The sequence below is a fragment of the Daphnia pulicaria genome, chromosome 1 (assembly GCF_021234035.1).
Source record: "Daphnia pulicaria isolate SC F1-1A chromosome 1, SC_F0-13Bv2, whole genome shotgun sequence".
In the NCBI taxonomy this organism is placed as follows: domain Eukaryota; kingdom Metazoa; phylum Arthropoda; class Branchiopoda; order Diplostraca; family Daphniidae; genus Daphnia; species Daphnia pulicaria.
Genome location: NC_060913.1, coordinates 6,494,195 through 6,503,151, shown reverse-complemented (window position 1 = coordinate 6,503,151; position 8,957 = coordinate 6,494,195).

Here is an 8,957-nt window from a genome sequence, read left to right as displayed (position 1 = left end):
CATACCTGGATTTATGGATTATGGATTGATTGATGTGGCATTGCTGGATTGATTATTGATTTTGACATCTGCTTATTTATTACTTGAGAATTGGATTACGTTTTGCTGATTGATTAAGAATCCAGCAGTTTTTTAACAGTTTAAAGTTTATTCTTATTTAATATTATATATTCAAGAATTATTAAAAGATGGATCCTGCATTGAATTTTGCAATTTTTGAATGTTGATCAAATTTTACAATGTAAATGTAAATTTTTGATTTTTGGTTGTAAAATGCTTTTAACATTTTTGTGTATTGATAAGGGTAAAACTTCACTCATGAGTCATGACATCCAAAGGAATTCAGATCCAAGGTGCTCATACCATTATGGAAAAATTCAATGTAAGATTGGTTTACATTGAGATTTGAATGTTGTCATTATTTGTATCTGGTTCTTCATTTTGCTCTTCAATTTGTGAAATGACTTCAGAAGAGCTAGGAGGAGGGGGTAATTATATTGTTCTAAATGACGAATCAGTATTAGGAGTGCTTGACATTACCTGCAATTGATGAAAGATTGTATAAACATTACAGTAACAACAATGCAATGATAAGATATTCAATACCGTGTTTGACACAATAGCCTGACTGTAAAGTTTTATGCCTATGTCTAGCTTCATATGTTGGCTGAAAAGCAGTAATTATTGTTGTAATGTGACCAAAGCTGGAAGGCTCCGAAGCAGTAATTCTGGTTGTGATGTGACCAGAGCTGGAAGGCTGCGAAGCAGCAAGTCTTGTTGGAATGTGACCAGAGCTGGAAGGCTGCGAAGCAGCAAGTCTTGTTGGAATGTGTCCAGAGCTGGAAGGCTGCGAAGCAATAATTTTTGTTGGAATGTGACCAGAGCTGGAAGGCTGCGAGACAGCTTCATATCTGTTGAAATGCAGATGTTATCATTTAAAATAAAAAGTGATGTAAAATATATAATACCGTGTTTGAACTGCAGTTTATGCACGTTTACGCACTCTTTCACCCATTTGTGTCCGCGTTGCCAAGTCTCATTTGCATCAAGTTGGTAAATTGGGCAGGAACATCACTCAAATGGGCCGGAAACGAACAAAACTTACGTCCCCCCCAAAAAACCCGACCGGAAAGGTATGGGCCGAAAAGACGTGAGCCGGAAGCTCAGCATACCGAATGGGTCCGGATAAAATGTGGAATTTTCTAACGCGAAGTCCTAATTCGCATCCGACAGGCATCGGACACTTGCCATTGGTTAACCTGTGTATAAGAAAATTTTAATTAAGAAATTAAAAAAGAAAAACAAAAAAATTAAATTAAAAGGAAAGGTGGGATTCTTACCAACGCACGAGGCTACTTTTTGTGGCTGAAGATGTGAATTTTTCTTTCCAAATTGGTTTGGCTTTTTCGTAGTCAATCTGTTTAAAATCTTTTTTGATTTGAGTCAATTATAGCCGTATCTCTTGCAGTCCGGTGTTTGGCCGAAAGATCCTATAGTTAGACTTCCATTTATCAAGATTGGCTTCGTCATCAGCTGCAACCAACAACTGCACTTGTTTCGGTCCCTAGGTAGTAAAAGAAACTTTTTGGTTAATTGGAGAAAGTAAATTTAACTAAAGTTTACTTAATGTTAATGATTCATAAAATCCTTCATGGGCTCCAACCGAACCGGAGGACTTCTCCTCCACAGCTTTCCACGACATTCCGCAGTCTAGCTGGAAGGTTTGGAAGAACGTCTTCGCGGTTCCGGTTGGATGGTGGATGGTGAAGATTAAGCTGCAACAAACTTTCAGGTGTACTGCAAGAATTGGCGAAGAGGACGTAATGTTAGAAATAAAAAATAATAAGAAAACGTAAGATTGAGTTATAGATTGAGAAAACTATGCACTGAAGTAAAGAAGGATGAAGATTATGAAATTCTTAATTCTGGTGTCAAATTTTTAAATCCCTAATATACAGAATAAAGATATCTACGAGCTTCTGGACGATGAGAAATCAGTGGCCTTTTTGAAAGAGTCCGGGTGGCATCAACTGCACTGCTTGAGCCTTTCCCTGCAACGGTTGTTGAGGGTGTTATCTTTTAAATTCAGTTGATGTATATCTTCAAGATGATTTCCTTCCCAGGTAGCACACAGAGCTGTTACAGACTCATGTAACCGATCTGTTTCACATACTTGTGAAACAGGTTCGTATCAGGCTTGTTACATCTCTGTTTTACAGGAAATTTGTCTGGAATTGCTCTGTTTTACAGGATTTGGTAAAAGTTTGTTTCACAGATCTGGAACAGATCTGTTATCTTTCTGTAATACATAAATCTGGTTTTTAACTGTACTACAGACCTGTTACAGATCTGTTTTTTACTTGAGAAAATTGTTTCTGATTTAGCTCTGTTTCCCATGTTTGTCACTTGTCTGTTTTTACTCTGTATTACCGAGTACAATATGTTTCTGTTCTGTGTCTGTACTCCAGGTCTGGTACGGGTCTGTATTTCCCTTGTAAGACATAAGTCAGTAATCATCTGTTCTGAGTCTGTACCCCAGGTATGGTACAGGTCTGTATTTTCTATGTAAAACTGAGTTCAATGATTATCTGTTCTGTGTTTGTACCCCAGGTATGGTACAGGTCTGTATTTTCTATGTAAAACTTAGTTCAGTGATTATCTGTTCTGTGTTTGTGCCCCAGGTATGTACGGGTCTTTATTTCCCTTGTAACACCTATAAGTCAGTAATCATCGTATCTGTGTCTGTATCCCAAGTATGGTACATGTTTGGATCCCAATGGAAAACTGAATTAAACGTTTTCTTATATGTGTAATATCACTGCAATACCATGCAGTAAGAAGTTACACTCTAATAGTCAATGCAGCTAATGGCTATGAGTTTAGTTCAGTAGGCCTACTCGAACAACAACAATAGTTGTTTATCCACCGGACGGAGAAGTATTATTATACCTAAATAGGTATAATAAAGACTTGTAATTGGTGTGGGGCCAATCTTGGTCTTGTTACTATCGGAAGAGACCAGTGGTAGTCATATGTAGCAATCAGTTTCGTGAGAGAGACATGTCAGACAGTTTGTTGAATGTACAAGTGTACAACTGTGAAATATAGATCATTATGAAATATATCTACAAATTAATATCGAGATATGGTGTAGTGGTTAGCGTACTGGCTTGTAAATTCAGAGGATGATGGTTCGATTCCAGAGGGAGGCAAATCTTTTTCTTTCTTGAAAATCTGTTTTTGGTCTGTAAATCGTGATCCCGTTTTACGGATCTGTCACAGACCTGTATGACAGTCTGTAAAAGTGTGCCACTCCAAACAATTTACAGACTCTCAAAAACAGATCTGTAACAGACCTGAAACAGAGTCTGTGTGCTACCTGGGTTATTTTCATCAACTTGGAGGTGAAATTGAAATTTTCGCTAATATCCATGTAAGGACTAGAGGCAGAGGTCAACCGGCTTGTCAGCAAAGAGAAAAAATTCTGCTGTTTTTGATCGTATTTGCAAACGGTCCATGATCCGGGTGATTCACATATTCTGCCCTTTCTTGTCGATGCAAATGCAACTAACCTCTCCGTGGAGCTAAAGCTCGTTCACGCATAAGAAATATAGCTTAACAATCGGGAAGAAATCCTTCCCAAAGCGGGGGTACATTTATGAATGGAAAAAACAATGGGTGATGCATCAGGTGTTTCAGATTGATGGGACTTCAGCGAGGAAGATTTTAAAGCTGAAATGGAATAAATCAGGATGAATTTAGATGTTCTTTTTTGAAAATGTGAGCAATTAAGTAATTAAACGTCAAGATGCTTGACACAGCAAGATTACCTTGACTTTGACCGACCTTTAAGAGTGCAAATCTGAAAACCAAATAATGTTCCGGAAATAAAAATTGAAAAATAAGAATGTCTTAAAAACGAGTATAGCATTTACTTCGCAGAAGAAGCAGACTATGTATTTAAAAATTGCTTCCATCGTTTTCGTTTTCTCGTCACCTGCATGTTATTGGTGTATGAGGTACGAAGCATAAAATAACTTATGCAAGATGATTGTCCATGTGAATTTGTAATTCATTAAAATACTTAAATTGGTTGCGTACCACCTTTAAACTATTGCTCTATCACTATTTCACAATGACGAGTTTTTCACTCTTGGTTCAAAATAATACGAAAAAAATTGCTTGATTCCAGTGAAACAGGATTGAGATAGGTGAAATCAGGCGTTACCTTCCAGGTTCAGTAATATGAATCAAACATAGCTTCGAAAATGTTCTGGATATCCCGAATTACAAAAAAAATGAGGAAAATCTTCAGGCATCCCGCATCATTCAGGCAAACTCTTTTTTTGCCTGAATGTCGAAAAAATTTGGAGTCAATTCAACTCCTTTAGAGTTACTTCACTCCCTTAAAGTAACTTCTCTTAACAAAAAATTATTTTCATGTAATTATTAACTTATTAAAAGTGAGTTACGATGAAATATTTTCGTTTTTAAGGATAAGGGATGTTAGCTGTGATTTTGAAAAAGTCCCACTGAACGTTAAACAAAAATTAAATTTAAACATATTAAAGGCCATCACATTTATTTGAAACGATGCCAAACAAGGTGTTTTGACATATCCTAATCTAGGTATCACCACAACATGAAATTTTTTAATGATTTTATGCTTTTTTAACGTATATCATAGTTCATTGCAAAAGTTCTTGATACAGGCATGCGTTTGTTGTAGGTGAACAATTGGAGAAGCAGAGGGGTGTTGGTAAAGGGAGTCGACGAGAACGAGAACGAGGAGGAAGACAAGGAGGACGGACAAGGGAGAGGAAGGGAACGAAGAGGAGCAACACGGACGACTAAGAGGTTGAGGACGGACAGGAGAAGATGAGGAAGAAGGAGACGAATGGGAGAAGACCAAGAAGAAGAAAATGCCTACTGATGGCCAGATCGTTGGTTAGAAGAATCAACGGACAAGGAAGAGGACGTAAACAAAAATTGAGCAGGCGCAAGAGGAGGAGGATGAAGTCAAGAGAGAAAGCGGAAGAAATAGGCCTACTCGAGGCTGGGCAGTGGATTAGGAGGATTGGCAGACGAGAAGGGAGACGAAAAGTCTGAAGAAAACGACCAGGATGAAGAAAATTTAAAGATGAAGAAAATTTGGAAAATTTACCTTTCCTTCATGTGTGAAATTTGAAAATATGATCGATGTTTTCGACGGATTTTTTGGTTGTTAGAATCGGATTTTTATTTATGATTTGGTTTTGGTTGTTAAGTATGGTCGATGTTTTTGTAGCGAATAATGTTTGTGTCAAATGTGTAGTGTCTCTTATGTTGATGATTTAAATGTGTTCGTTAGTAGAAAATGTTCGGGTGTGGGAGAATCAGGACGATGGATAGTAGAATGTGCTGAATGCAACGTTTGGTCAAGATATTTTTCCGGTGATCAACTTGATGCATGTAGTATTTTGTTGTCGACAGCATCCTTCCGCAGATGTGGGATAGGTTTTTTTGTATAATGTCCCCATTTTGTGGGCATGCAATAAGAGTCGACAGTATTCTCAACGGTCAGTCTGGAATCATTGTGTCTAAGACATAGTTGTCAATACACTTATTTAAGAGATTCTTGCGATCGTTACAATATAAAGAACATGTAGGAGTGCAATCCATTTGCGAACAATTAAGAACAAGTAACGACACAGACGGTTATTGGTATACGAGAATATAAAAACTAGCATTGCTCTTAAATCAAAGAAGCATTGATATGTATTCCTTTATTGTATCGCTGCCCCATGACGCTAGCTCACTGGATCTAAATTTGAAATCATTATTTCATCATCGAACATTACGTCGCCAGAATTTAGATCCCTGCTTTGTGAGCTCTACAGTTTTTTTTATCTTTGGGGTTCTTACAATGATAGCGAAATTCAAATTTCTTCCATGGATTTACTTAAAAAGCTTTCTAAAGTCCATTGTCCAAACTTCTTCAGGATTATAAATGTTTATTAAACTTTAGCTCGCTATAAATAATTGTTAATTTATTTTTTTAGAAGAATTTGAATAGAAAACTTCGTTCACTTTGTTTTCCCAGCAGCCGTTCAACGAGCTCATCATTTCCTCGGTCCGTGTTGACCAACGCCAAGACATGGCCAAATTGATGTGGCACTACGGTAAGCCACCAAGTTTTTTGGTGTATTTTTCACTGTTGGCTTTTTTAATAAACTAATTGGTGATAAGGTAGTGACAATACTTTTTTGTTTCAAAGTGTAATTTATGGAGTTATGTGTCTGTAATACACCATGTATACATTCTTTACTTACTTTCATGAAAACGATACGTAACAGTAATCTAGGTTTTCAATCCCGGGCTGATCAGAGTAAAGAGAAACGATATGTAAAAGTCATCTAGGTTAATTGTTTTTTGAATTAGTAAAGGTGAAATGTTTTACAGCCTTCGTTGATTGCGATCAATAGTTTTTCAAGCATGATATCAAGTGTGGTGTAATCTGGTAGTTGAAGTCAATGAGTGTATGTAATCGCTGTTGGAAGGTAGTTGTCTGGGTCTTGATTTTCCTTCATATTTTTAGGTTCCACTCTCAAGCTGGGAAGTAAATTCTTGAATCTTGGTTTTGCGTTGTCAAACGTTAGCGGAATGAAAGCATATCACTGAGGATTTTTGAAGGAAATACCTCCGACAGGGAGTCGTGATGATCCTGATATGAACTTTAGGAAGAGGCCTTTTTGGGTTTCGTCGAAGGAAATCAAAATTTCTAACAGATTTGGTACCATTTTCAATTTCTCTGAGACGGAATCGACTCGAATTTTTTTTCAAACTTTGCATGTCCCAGACGTGCTATTATATGAGAAGAGATAAGGGTGAGATTAGTGAGGGATGGATTCAAATCATATATCATCATATATATTACAATATAGTGTGGTTGGAACATGTGTGTTATTGTTACCTTGAAACCTTCACACAGGAAGTAATTCATTATTTGCTTTGGGTAGAAAATAGAAAGATGATGGAGGGAGAAAAAAGACTCAAAACCATCTCACACTGAATCCATTTGCCGAGACACACCTTCACCCCGAATCCAGTGGGAGAAAGGCTGATTATAAGGATGTGAAAGATGCTAAAAATGTTTTTGCCATAAATGGGAAAGGATTAGATTTGTAAGCTTACCTTTAGAAAGTGTTTCAAGTTGTAGATAGTGACGGCTTGATGGTGCCCACCTTGACAGAGTTCGATGAGCAACGAGCCGACGACGCTGGTAAAATAAAGTTTAGGTTGAGGTCGTCGATGGTAGTTCCATTAAGGCTCGAATTGCTGATTCCCATTCGGCCATTGTAAATGACGGGTCTTTTTCAACACGTTTTTTTCTGTTGAACGATGTGCATTAGGTCGCCGTGTATCCGTCCTAGAACAAGATCAACTTGAGCGATGTCGGATGGGTTCAAAGTTTTCTCCTGTCGAAGAAGCCGGCGGTAAAAAACGGGATTAAATGTTGTATCCACCTGCCCAATAGTTTTAAAAAATTTGAAATTCAAAGATGCGGGTAGTTAAAAATATATTTTTACGATCATCGCACTGTAGAAGTGTAGAAGACAAATTTTTATAAGTGTCGTCCCCGTTGTTACAGCATCATCAGAGAGCTCCCATTGGTGTAGTGGGTACAGAGCCGGTACAATTTAAATCGCAAATTTTGCTGATGCAAGCGGCTGCGTAGCGGATGCAGCGAGGAGACCTCCAGCGTGACTCGAGCCCGCGGGAGTGTGGGCTCCATACGGGAACTCCCGTGGCCACGAGAGGAGTGCTGGAGATCCTCGCGGCTAAAGAGCCCACGCTGCATGGGCAAAGTTGCCAAGTGAGAATATATATTTTCCCGGATGCTATGGTTACCTTACAGGCAATACTTATCGTCTAGTCGATAAGCGTCGTAATCTACAAGGAAAAAAGTACCGGCTTTTGTTTGCAATAACTAGTACAATCATCTAGTTTTTTCGCGACCAACCTGCCATTGATTGTTCCAGTAAAGGCAATTCCATGGATGAGCGTTCCGCGAAGGTACGAGATGATTTTCTGCACTGCTCCAACATGAGAAGAATTGTGATTGGTGACAAAGTGGGCCACTTGGCCGACTGAGAATGAGATGTCCGGAAGGGAAAAAATGCCAAATATAGAATGCTGTCGGGCTCAAAAAAGGCAAGTGGGCTCCTGGGAAGGCCGGGACTGATTTAAGGAAACATATGCCATGTGGAACTTTACCACGATCTCTTTGGTGTAGTCTAATTAGGATAGACGTATTCTTCACTGTGCTCTGTCTCAGACGATATTGATTCCGACGAACCGTTCCAGTGTGACCTAATTTGGAAATTCTTTCTGAGGGTGGTCTTGAAATTGTCGAAGGCAAGATGACGATGATTCCGTTGTCAACCCAAATGATCAGGAAAATTTTTCTCTGATGCCTTGGTACGGAAAAAGAGGGAGGGGCAAGTCCTCGCTCTGCATGAAGCCTTTTTGTTTGATGAAGTTTGCGAACGTCTGTCCTTAGACCCTTACAATCACCGAGAGGCCTGTTTGAGGCCATAAATAAATTTATGTAGACGGCACACCTCATTTTATCTGTCAAGAATAGCGAATCCTTCCAGTTGAGTTAGATATTTCTCATCTGTGAGATGTCCGTTGAGGAAAGCCGTCGCTATGTCAAATTGTTCGGTCTCCAGGTCATTTTCGTTGGTATCTGCCATCACTGTTCGGTATGTTTCACTGTTACGACGGAGGCGTAGGTCTCTTTGAAGTCAACTCCTGGTCACTGGCTGAATCCTTCAGCAACGAAACTAGCTTTGTGACGCTGTGGACCTTCGGTCATCCCGGACCTGATGTTGAACGCCCAATGTGATTTAAGAGCCTTTCTCCCGTGAGGACAGGGAATGTCCCATTTTTTATTAGGACTGATAAGGACGGTG